At 38.2% G+C, this 12,964-nt stretch overlaps 1 protein-coding gene across 1 annotated transcript in view; it reads right to left on the bottom strand.

Annotated features, from left to right (window-relative positions):
• Nucleotides 1–12,964, bottom strand: part of UTP3 (UTP3 small subunit processome component) — a 656,101-nt gene that overhangs the window by 344,356 nt on the left and 298,781 nt on the right. The gene's annotated exons all lie outside the window — the stretch shown is intronic.

Genomic DNA, 12,964 nt, shown 5'->3' with positions numbered 1-12,964 from the left:
GCGCTTTTTATAAACTCCGGTAGTCGGCTGTTCTGACTGCATTATATAATTGAATCTTCTGCCAAAGTAATGAATTGCAAAATCGTACCGACGCTTAATAGTGCGTTGGTTAACTCTAGCACAAAACCGACAACTAGCAACGTCGTGGTCAGGGCCTAGGCAAGGAATACAGTAAGAGTGAAAATCCTTATGAGGTATTCGCTTCCCACAAGAAATACAATTATTAACTTTTTCTGACCTCGGTCTGGAGCAAGAAAAAAGTTTCCCCAATGGGGTACTTAGCTTTAATGAAGACTTCAGATCTGAAATTCGAATTTGAAAATCTCAGGAGTCGGCCGACCGGCACTTGCAAACTGCTTTTGCTTCAGGGACTGCGTGGCAAGAAAGACTGAAGAAAATGGCGTCGGCTGCATCTTTTATACCCCTGGTGCACTGACGTCAGGGAGGAGGTGACGTCAACCGATGCCGGACCTAGACTTTGGAACTCGAGCCGACTGCGGATAGCCTGCCAGCAGGATAACCCAATTGTAATGACTGCAACAGTGAAACACGATGAACATCTAACTGTGGGGGAGAGAGTTTATTCCATCATTAAGCCAGAAATAGTGCCTCTTTCCTGGGAGAAATGAGCAGCAAATAGCAGTAAAACGTAAAAGTCTTTAAACGTTGCTTTTTTCACATAAAACAGAGTAAAAAAGCATTTTAAAACACTGCCATTCCCCATAAGGAAAATAAATACAAATTATCCACAGAAAAATGTTTTGCAATTACTTTAAGCACCTTTTAAACTGACAAGGAAAAAGAATGGCCTTGTACACTGCATTCTTGTGACAGTCCATTAAAACAAACTCCTAGCTTTAAAATAACTTTCTTGAATAACATTTTTCTGCTCAGTAATCATTTTTTTTTGTTTTTTTTCCTTCAAAGGGAACTTGTACGCCCAGCAAAGGAGTAACTCAAGCTGGAAGTCCATCTCTGAAAGCCTTAAGAGGAGCACACTCTTTGGCAGCAGGAAAACTCTGACAGTTTGAGCTGGCTAGCTGTTGTATCCTATGCAGGATATAACCCATATAGCTAAGACTACTGCATCATTAATCAATATGATGACCATCAGAAGCTGCTGTTAAAAATAATAATTACTATGGCATAAAAAATACTGCATGATAACTATAAATATAATTCAGAGAGATTAGAAAAGATAGGGAGGAGAGAATGTAAAGGCAATTTACCTCTCAACTGTCCCTGATTTTCAGAGACGTACCTGACTTAGACTCAGATTTTAGGTCTGTCCCTCTTAAAACTGGTGACTGCTGAAGAAAAGGTCGTGAATTGCCCATAATAAATACTGACAGTAATTTAGAGTTATGGATGACTTTTACTTCAGAAAATCTAAATTAATTCACATTCTTTTATTCTGCAAATGTTTCAAGTTAGTAGTACAAATATTTTAAAAATGTCCCTGATTGTCTCTGATTATTTGAGGATTTGTCCCCGATTCTGTTGAGATTTGTCTCTGATAGGTTGAGAGCTGTGATTACCAGGAATAAAAGGATACAATCTATATGGCTCTCACGTATGCAACCAAGTCAAGATAGTTTAGAATTTTTGCTTGGAAATGCTTGCACAGATATTTTATACCCCAAGCAAACTTCAGATAGTTTTTCTCAGGTAGATAGCAAACAGTGGAGATGTGAAGGGAAAGAGAGGTAACTGGGAAAATGTTTTTGAGAATCTAACGAGGTTGCAGACTTTTAAAATATACTACAGAGTACTTTGTCGGAAATTTTAATGGGGCAAATTGCTGTAATTAAGAAAATTATTCTTTTGAAATAGGCTACATGATATGAACTGCCTAGACATAATAAATCCTTAATACCTTTAATACTATTGTCTGCCAAAAACAGAAAAAGTAAATTAAAATCTAAAGAAACTGCAAATGCAGAACTGATTACTGTAAAGCATATAAAAGAATTAGAAGTGGGATCTTTGGAAAAGAGAAGGAGCAATTTACATAGAAACAAAAGGAATTTGTTGGAACAATACAAACCGAATAATAGTCAGGAGAAGGAATGAGGTTTAAGGGAAGATAGGAACTGAACAACTTATATCACATTGGAAAGATATTGTATACATATATACTCATTGCATGAAAGGTGATACTATGTTATGCGTGTACCTATGTCACTCTAAAATAGGATTGAATGAATATGTTTAAAAATATAGATTTACTATTTGTGGTTTAACAAATGTGCTACCCACCCTGTGAATACATATTCTTTCAACCCTAACATTAGGCCTGCACATGTAAACTGATCAAAGTTCAATAACCAAGTTGAGGGCTAGCTTCATCCCATTTTATTACCTCATCTCTTTTTTATCATTTGCTCCCAAAATATCACTTACTTGCACTTTCTTTTTGAAATGCTAATTATATTTTATTCTGTGCCTTTCTTATTACTGTATGCAGTACAGCCTATTGGTATTATTCTAGTCTTCCACGGTTTAACTCCCTTTAAAGTAAAGAATTGCTTAATAGATTATATATATTAAAGGTTGTACACAATACTCCCTACACTCCCTTCCAAATCTGCACATGTCCAGGATATATATATATATATATATATATATATATATATATATATATATCACATATTGAAGAATTCTGTGAATTCTATGCACATCTTTCTGTTTATCTTGCTGTTAGTTGCATTTACATGCATACACATCACAGTATATTAACTCTTAGTATGAACAGCTACTTTTAGATACTGGATTGTACTAATTACAATAAATACATGGAGACAAACTGCTTCAGTAAACTGCTTTAGTACAACATTTCTGTTACATTTGACTTTTGGTTCTACAAACACGCAACACATATGCTGTCAGCTCTCTATAGCAAATTCCCAAAGTCTGTTTAAGCATAGTTACATTTATACTAGATCTGGTATTTTTCCAGAGTCTGATGTAAAACAGTTCTTTCTTTGTATAACAGTTTTTTCTTTGTTTCCTTGTCCTTGGTTCTTTGTCGTTTGATGATCCATGGAAACTCAAGTCTTGCATTATCTGAAACATGGTGTTCCATCATTATCTGAAACTTGATGTTACATTCCTTTACTTTGCTGATGTTTCAGCTTTACTTCATGGATGTCCTTGCAGTTGCCATCTATGTAGCTATTTTACAAACTTTGTTTCTCAATAACATATTTTTTATGAATGCCAAAATCCAACTAAACTATGCCAGCACACTTACTACTACTTATTTTTCAGCATTTTATACTATTTCTAAAGTAACCCTTTACATTTCTTATTATTCTTGCAGCTTTTTATCAGTAGTTTCCTGGGGTTCTGTTCACTGGCTGTTGCTCTTTTTCTGCTTATCATCCATTTCATAACACATTTTGCCAAGTGCTGGACATTACCGGGGACAGCTTTATCAGTAACAGCATGAATTATTGCTGATGGAAGATCCTTTGTTGTAGAAGCCATTCTCCTCATGCTATTCTGTAACAGAGCAGCTTGAACACTTGCTGAATTTGGGGGGGGGGGGGGGCAAGACCAAATTAGTTCCTCACTTTCTGTATAGTCACTCTTACAACTCATCCATGGCACTTGCTTCCCCTCTTCAAAGCAAAGTACCAGTACGTTTTCCCCGTTAGCTTCCCACTCCGTATGGTACTCAGTTATCCACAATTAATTCAGGTTTCCACCTTTGGCTGACAAGAGGTCACATACACTTGACCAGGAACACCAGGACATTCTAAAGCTGATAAACACCCTGGCACACTTTCAAATTCCCATTCTGTCTTGATGGTGCTCTCTACTTCATCTGCACCACCTCGCCTCTGTCAGCTCTGTGCAGTTCTGCTACTGCACCATACTCCTACCTGCATTTTATAGCACTCATCAGAGTACCTGCACAACACAATAACTGGGAGCTCAGGCACTTGGTTATGCAAGCAAATTGTGCACAGGTTGTTGTAGCAGACCCTATAAAATATTATTGGCAAAAGTTATGGTAAATGGATGGATGGGAGGAAAGCAGTTAAAGATTTCCATTACATATATGTCTACTCATATTGGTAATTAATGCAATAATTCAAACATGCAAGTATGAAATAAAATAAGCAAAATGGAAGATGGGGAAAAAAGACTTATAAATCCAATTTGTGTGTCATATGTTGATGACTTGGTGATTGCAGCTAAAAATAAGGCACGGATAAGTGAAATGGTGACACCCATTATTATTAAGTACAGGAATTATCAAGTACAGGAATTATTGACAGCTGAGTTACAGCTAAATAAGCCAAAAAGCAAAGAGTTTGGACAAACTGAGAAAATATGGGGGATATACTATACTAGGAAAGAAATAAAAGGGTATAAGGAGCGAAATCTGGATAGTATGAAATGTAATAGAACAGTGGAAAATAATGCTAGAAGAATTTAAAATTGCTATCACGGTGAATATGTTCTAATCTGTCATTTACAAAAATGTATATGATAAACACTTTCACATTAGAAAATTTAGCATACGGGGGATATACTTGCTTTTAGCAAAAATGGAAAAAGTTGTGAGAAATAATTTTTATTTTATTTGGGGTTTATGGTTGAATCCAGTGACAAGAGGAGTGTTATAAAATAAAAAGGAAGAGGTCTGAGTTTAAAAATCCTACAGTGTACTTAGCATGTATGCAAGTTTTAGGTAATAATGTGAAATAGTTGCAAATGATGGGGAAAACATTAAACTTAAATGTGAACAAGCATGGAACTATGAAAGACAGAAAAGAAGCTCTAAACAGGATGGGAAAAAGGAATATGAAAAATAAAATTATGGAAGGTGAACATTAATGAGACTGATGAAAACAGAAATGTATGGTATAAAATATAATAAGAGAAATGCTAACTGGTATATCTTTGGAAAGAACTAAAAATGTAAAAAAATCTATGCAGAATAGAAGGAAAAAAGGTTTCAGAAGTTTTGTGAAACAGAGGATTTCCTGTGGAGAATTTTGTTGAATAACCTACCACTTAGTAATACGAAGTATAACGTATTGAAAAAACGAAAATGTGACGAGTTTCATGAGGGGGAAAAAACAATGAAACATTACTTTTAATGTAAAAAAATTAACAGTTTTGGAGAAATTCTAAAAAGGAATGTAAATGGGAATGATTTAAAAATATGATGAATATGATATACTGAAAAATATGAGAAAGAAAAAATATGTGAAACTTAAAAATGGGACAGAATACTGTTTGTAGCCATCGGTGGATTGTAGAAAAAAGTGGGAATAATTATTGTATAATAAAAATAGAGATGAAGATGTACTAGATATGAAATATAATGATGTGTTGCTGAACGAAAGCATGGGAGATAAAGAACTTTTAACGATTAGTTGATGCTGCTGGATTAAAAAAAAAAAATCAGATTTTTTTTTAATGTTGAAAATAATTTTTTGTGAAGACTATATGTTAGTGCTTAGAAAAAAATGGAAAGGAATGATAAGACACGTTATATGTAAATACTGTAAAGAAGTGTAAACAAGGCAAAGGAATGATAAGACACGTTATATGTAAATACTGTAAAGAAGTGTAAACAAGGCAAAGGAATGATAAGACACGTTATATGTAAATGCTGTAAAGAAGTGTAAACAAGGCAAAGGAATGATAAGACACGTTATATGTAAATACTGTAAAGAAGTGTAAACAAGGCAAAGGAATGATAAGACACGTTATATGTAAATACTGTAAAGAAGTGTAAACAAGGCAAAGGAATGATAAGACACGTTATATGTAAATACTGTAAAGAAGTGTAAACAAGGCAACCCCTACTCTTTTTGACAAATGCTGTGGAATCTTTCATATCCACCTGAGTTACCACCAGCTCACACAGATGGGACCTTGGTTTAAAGTCACATCCAAAGGATGGCATGAAACAAAGTAAGCAATAACTGCCCTGCTTACATCCAAAATAAGCAAGTTTTGGTATGAGTAACATGCCCAAAGTATCCACCTCTAGCATGAATGTACTGTAAGACATAACTACTGATTAAAAAATATTGTAGACACAAAATAAGGAATGCTACTGGAACACAAAAACGACAAACTAATGTTCTTACTGCTTGCTTTGTTTACACATAATCAGAATGCAAGAAAACAGCAATGATACAACTGAACTTAAAAGTTCAACTATCTGTGCTAGGCAGCATCAGCCAAAATACACATCCAAAGACTGCTTTAAGAAATGAATGCATGCCTTGTGGAACATTGTTACAAACAAGGCCAAAGTAACTTAAAAAAAAAACAAAAAAAACCCAAAAAAACTTGCTCATGTTCTGATTAAATTTGTGAATTCCAGAAAAAGGAAGGCTGTTGGCGAGGCTTTATGTGCTAATATCTCCTAAAAGGAGGATCAATTTGATGAATAACTTTCCTGATGATGACATTTCAATTTACTCTTGCCTTCCAGTGATTGTAATAATCCAGCAGCTGGGAATTAAAACAGGGGCACAGGGAATCAACTATAACCTTTTGAAAATCTGTACCATAAATATCTTTAGGCAGATTTTCAGCAGCAAGCTAATCATTCATTTTGTATGACTATTCCAGCTGTGGTTACTCTGTTTCATCATAAGTCCCTTATAATAACTAAGAGCCAATACACTCGGCTATTTTAACATTAACAATTACTTCTCAAAAAGGCAAGAACAACTGAAGACAGTGTATATCAACTCAGCAACACACACTTCTACTTCAAAATACACGTGCATGAGCTGCATGAGGAAAGGTGAGGCAAACACCATCATTACTATTTCAAGCCAGCAGGAGCTAGAGGAAAAAACTAGATTACATGCCCATCAACTTCACACCAGTGATGACACAAGGAATCAAAGGGAGGATGTACATCCCAAAAGTTAAAATTTAAGATTACAAGATTGTTGTCGAACAGGAAACAATCCAGATGAAATAATATCTGAAGTTTTAAGTTACAGGTGAGCAACTTCTGACAAAATAGGAAACTGATTCAGAATACTCTAATATGCACGAAAGTGGCATGGAACAATAATGGTGGTACATTCAAAGTGCAATGAAGATGGCATGGAACAATAATAGTGGTACATTCAAAGTGTAATGAAGATGCCATGGAATAATAATGGTGGTACGTTCAAAGTGTTATGACCAAAGCAATATGCCTCTGGGTAGAAACAACATACAGAATCTAAAAGAAAGGGAAAAAACAGTGTGGTTGGCAAAGCAAATATCTTTTAACCTATCAGCTAATCTGTGAGAAAATACATGCCCTTATGAGTTTTATGTCTGGTTTCATCTCCTCCTCTCCCCTCCTACCCCTAGTCACAGCCTTGCAATTTTCTTGGTGGATCCTACATTTCTATATTATCATATGGCGGTACAACATTTCCTAGCATTATGCTCTGTCTATATTTCTGTGCCCAACATCTGAGAGTGCAGGTTCACCCTAAACGCTAGTGGGCACAATTCCTGTGAATCATGAAATAACAGTAAAGATCTGGCAACTATTAAGTGACATACACGTAAATACCTATCTGAATCACAAGGAATTCCAAAAGCTTAGGCTGAAAGGAAGGGCAGTCAAGCAAAGGAATGGTGTAAAGATATTTGTGACCCATTAAGGTGTGTACCTACAAGAGACAAACACGTTAACAGTGCATCTATTATACCTCAAAAAACAGATACACCAAGCCCGCTAGCTGCAACAATGAAGGTTATCCTCCGGTAGATCTCCAAAGTAAATCCACTTCACCACCATTCAAAGTACGTTGAACATGTAAAAAAGTTAACGAACCAGGACCATAAAGTCAAACAAATTTATTGAACTCGACATAACAAACAAACGATTGGGCTTTCGTCAATTAGACTTCCTCAGAATCACCTGATTCTGAGGAAGTCTAATTGACAGCAAGTTGTTATGTCAGTTTGTTTGTTGACTCAAAGTGTTAAATTTTTTTTTGACTTTATGTGGTCCTGTGACTAAACTTTTTTACATGTTCAACGCACTTTGAATGGCAAGTGAAGTGGATTTACTTTCATATGGTGGAGAGGTGACTGTGTGGCATCTATTATACCTAATATCAGGGATTTTCCTAGATGGGGCAAATGAATCTGTGGAATTTCAACAACACCCTGAAGACACTGGAGAAGCAGTTCAGTTTGCTAGCTTCTTCACTTCCCTGGCATATGAACAAATGAGAGACATCACTTTCACTTGTTACTTATACTTTATTTACTAGTTGACCTGAACTTATCTACTTTGTTGAATTACTTCATTCTGTTTGATAGCATTTGTGTGTACATCATTATCTGCATTTACTGCTTTATACACATTTTCTTTACTTTAACCATGTATGTACGGTTTTGTTGAAAAAAACCCTTACTGAAGTGGAATCTGAAGTCAATGTCTCTCATTTAGTGCACACTGCCCCCTTGTGTATTACCTCCACACACAAGGGCTATGGCCATGAATCTTTCTGCTTATTTAGATACAACATGAAATGGTCATCTGAACATATAGGAACTGGACTCACAAGGAGCTTTCCCTCCAAAGCCTTCAGGGCCGGGAAGGTTGTTTAAGGCAACAAACGACTAAAGTGCAGCCCCTTTCTTCTGTGTGTGTGTGTGTGTGAGGGGGGGGGGGTTAACAGCAATGCATGGCAAAAATTCCCCACCTTCTGCTTGTTGCTAGCACTTGCCACAACAAGCTCAACAGTAGAAATGAGAAGCTCACCAAGAAGTTTGTAGAGGCTGTCCACCACTCCAGTATTCGTCAAAAGGGGTCTTATATCAGAGAAAGATCTCTACAGTCGCTGACAACTCATAGTCCAGTGAAACACCCACATCCTCAGGCATGGAAATGGCACCAAGACCATGTTTGAACTCAGCATGATCAAAAAAGACATGGAAAGGTCCAGGTATGGATCCTTTGCTGAATCCTCAAACAAGCTGCCAAAACCACGACCTGCTGGTCCCTAAGGGCAGGAACAAGTGGCACTGATAAGTGACCAGCTCAGCATCTGTAAACACTATGATAAAGGACCAGAGAAGACTTCAATCATTTTATTGTTACCTCTACAGACAAAACCAAGTGAGTAGCCACTGCAGACATACTACTAGGAAACCCCTAAAAGGGTCTGTCAAAAGTCAGTCACCCAGGTAGGGGAACACATGGAGGCTTTTCTCCTGCATGGTATTAAGCCACAACAAGTAACTCCTTGGTAAATACTTTGGGCACTGAACAAAGTCCAAAAAGCAACGATCTGTAATGAAGGTAATGCCTGTGCAGAGCAAACTAAGCACCTTTTGGCAGCAAAGCACGAGACCCTTCACAGTAATTAAAACTGATTATGTCCACACAGGATGGAAACTATTCACCTCCTCAGAATCAAAGAGCTGAGAGCACAACTTTCCTATTCTCAACATGAATAATGAACACTTGCTTCTCTATGGCACTTTTCAACGGTAAAGAGTGGACACATCCTACAAAGTCTGCCAAGACAGCTTCATCTCTTACTGGAAATCTTTTTGGGAAGGACCCAAGAACACCAAGATATGGCCAAGTATGACTATGTATATAATACGACTCCTCTCCAGTGATCTCTCTGTAATCAAGTCAAATCTGGAGACCTGTCCTCCCCATCAGAAGTCCCAATTCATGATCTAAATCATGCAAATGGGTAATCTGGCAGCCACAAGAACGAACAGTGAGGTTTGATACCCTTAGTCAAGTGGAAAGAAGGCATTTCCTCTTGGGGATGGCTGAACCTTAAAAAGGAGGGAAGTGATGGAGAATCATGTAGGTCCTCCGCTGTAGTGAAAACCTATTTCCTCCATAACAGTTAATTCAGCAGGTCTTACAGATTTCATTGGTAAATACTAGGCTAGTTGCTCTTGTGGGCCATTTTAAGCCTAGCCAATTTTCCTTTTGATGCCTGATCAACCTATCCTGTTTGGTAATGGATTGGCCTAACCCAACCCATGGTCAATAATTACATATTATCCCTAATGAGAATAAATGGGATCATACTATACATAATTTGAGGGGACCCATGCATGGATAATGCATTTAGGAGCAACCTCTGTCCATTAGTAGTACAGAGGACAGACCTGAGGTACATTTTCTACTACCCATCAACAGATCCAACTTGCGCTTGAATAAGGACAGGAATAAGTTTTGTTTCAAGTGGATAGGGGCTCTGTTTTGGAGAGGTGGTATCCCCTGTGAAATACATCTGTCCCTCCAAACAGTTCTGTTGACATTTTAGAAGAGGTTTAGATCCTTAGACTGAGTATTTCTGAAGCAATTTCATTTGCTGGTATGCAGTAGGTCCATCAGTACTGTCCTGGAGAATGCCTTGTATACCAGATACAAGTCACTTCTTAGCAGTCTGTAGGATAAAGAGATTGTAGTGACAGGACTTAAGTTGGTCCATGGTAGGACATATTGTTCAGGCTTTGTATCTTTTTAGTAAGGTATTTCTGTGGGTGTACCAGTTGTTGCATGTGCCTGGCCAGATGCATGCCAAATGGGACATTATACTCTATGACTGACCTAAAAAAAAGAGTAAAGCTGGGCAATGACATCTGTAGATCTAGACATAATCCCTTTGTTTATAAGCTGTGCAATACAGAAGGACTTTCTTATGACAATGGACACATGATGGTTGAAAATTCTGTCACTGTCCACACAAGTTCCCAAATACCTAACAAATGGGACAACTCTTAGGGGTGTACTGTCAACGTATAACCTCCCTGGGTAGATAATTTCCCAAAGGATATGATAATGCATTTTATGGTATTTAGTTTTAATCCAAGATTTTGACACCAGTTAGTTATCTGTGACAAACTTTCTTGCAGGATGGCCAAGTCATTTGGGGACTGTTCCTAGCTTGCAGTCCTCTGCCAACTTAGTCAGCCAGAGCCCTGTGGTATTGGATTTTACTTCAGAGAAGTATATACCAAATAGGAGATGTGCCAGCTCTGAACCCTGGAGGACTACACCAGTGATTGGTCTCTTTGTAGAAGTAATGTTCCCCATTTTGATCACCCAAATCCTATCTGTGAGACAGTTGTCAAATCTAGTGGGTGACACAGGGGGTTTATTCCTAGTTTATTTACATTTTCTTACTATGCCCTAGTTGGGGATTGTGTCAAAAGCTTTGGCCATATCAAAGTATGCAGTGTGTACTGTTTTACCTTCACCCATTGCTCTGGTGACCTTCTCAAAACAGTCCACCACGTTGAGTAAGCATGACCTGCCCTTGACAAATCAAACTGAGATGGGTCTAATGTTTGGGGATTCCCCTATATCCTTATTGATTAGTTCCATGAGAAGTCTTTCCATGGCTTTGCATACGAGACTGGCAAGACATATGCGCATATAACTGCCTGGGTTTGTGGAAAGGACTCCCTTATGCAGGGGATGGCCCTACCTGTTCTCCATTTGCTTGGTACAAAACCTCTATGAAGGCTAAGGTAGAAGAGTGTTGTTGGGGGGGGGGGGGGCACTAAATCATGCTTCTTCATGCTACTTAAGATGTATCCAGGGATACTGTCAGTACCCACTGATGCAGTATTTGCAGCTTATGGAAAATCACTTTTATGACTACCTTGTGACAGCTACAATCAAACGAGTTTAAAGCATATCTTGCAGGAGAGACGGAGGTCTAGAAAAACAGTTCTCTGCTCCTTAGAGTGAGTATCTTAAGTGTTTTTTTTTCCCCGGATTTCTCTCTTGGAGGACAGTCTTAATAATGTCATCCTGCAAAGGCACATGTCAAAGTCTTTGGCCACAGCCACTGAATCAGCACAACTAAAATTACAGTAAGCTAAACAGTACCTTGGAGTCTGTAAAGAGAGTCTTAATCAGATCCTCCCTGAACCCAGATTCAGAGGACACTTCAGGCATACGAGACAAAAAGTTCTGGGTCCTAAGATCCAGTGTGGCACAAACGTAAATTAATTTGCCAAACATGTTCAGAGCCTTGGAATATGTTTGAGTGTACTACAGCAATACACTGTGGTCTTCTGGCCCTAGGCTGGACTGAAGCAATCCCACAGGAGTCGGCTCCAAGATGCCTGACGACAGGATTTGGTCCACTCAGCCAGGGGCTTTTAAATAGCATCCACCTTCCTGGGGACACAGGAGCAGAAAGAAAGAGTACTATCATGCTGCAAGAACAGCATTTTTAATAACTCCATCCATGAGCAGGATGACTCAGGACTCTTCCTCAGAAACAGCTAAGTGAATACCTGGGGAAAGAGGTGGAGAAGGAATAGAGGACCAATACACATATATACTGGACCTCATGAGCCTTAAAGTCTTTCCAAATAAATGATCAACAAGACAGCAGGTGAAGAAGAGGAGGATTCAAAGTCCATCTCAAAAACAATAGCCTCCATGATTTCAGACTCCTCATAAAAGTATAAGGAGAGAATCCAACATCACAATCATCAGCTTCAGACATGTATGTGCCCAGTCTGTCATAAAGGCACTCATACCAGTCAAATCCCAGCTGCTGGGTATCAAGAAACCACAGCATGAATGAACACCTGTCAAAGGCACTACTGCAATGACGAGAGGATTGCAGCAATCCTGGTTCTGGCATTAGGCTATATTCCTAGAGGGTGAGGTTCTGGAATTGAGACCAAGACTCAAGCTTTCACCAGGCAGCTTAAGCTGAGGGAGTCTTGGTGAAAGACGACTTGGAAGCTGTGCATACTGCCACTCCAAAAACAATACACTTAGGTCAACAAAACCAGCTAGGCCTGTAGGAAAACCTCAGCCCAGAGTACTCCCAAATCCATAGCAAGGCAGTTCAAAGAACTACTCTCAAAAAATCACTCTAGCCACCCTCAAGCTCCAAATAATCCAACAAAAGTTGGATGGTGTTAATACCTTAGAATGCACCACCTCAGGGAGGGAAAACAGGGC

The sequence above is a fragment of the Protopterus annectens genome, chromosome 2.part0, assembly GCF_019279795.1.
Source record: "Protopterus annectens isolate FY-2018-M chromosome 2.part0, PAN1.0, whole genome shotgun sequence".
Lineage (NCBI taxonomy): Eukaryota > Metazoa > Chordata > Ceratodontiformes > Protopteridae > Protopterus > Protopterus annectens.
This window is presented reverse-complemented; position numbering and strand designations above follow the sequence as displayed.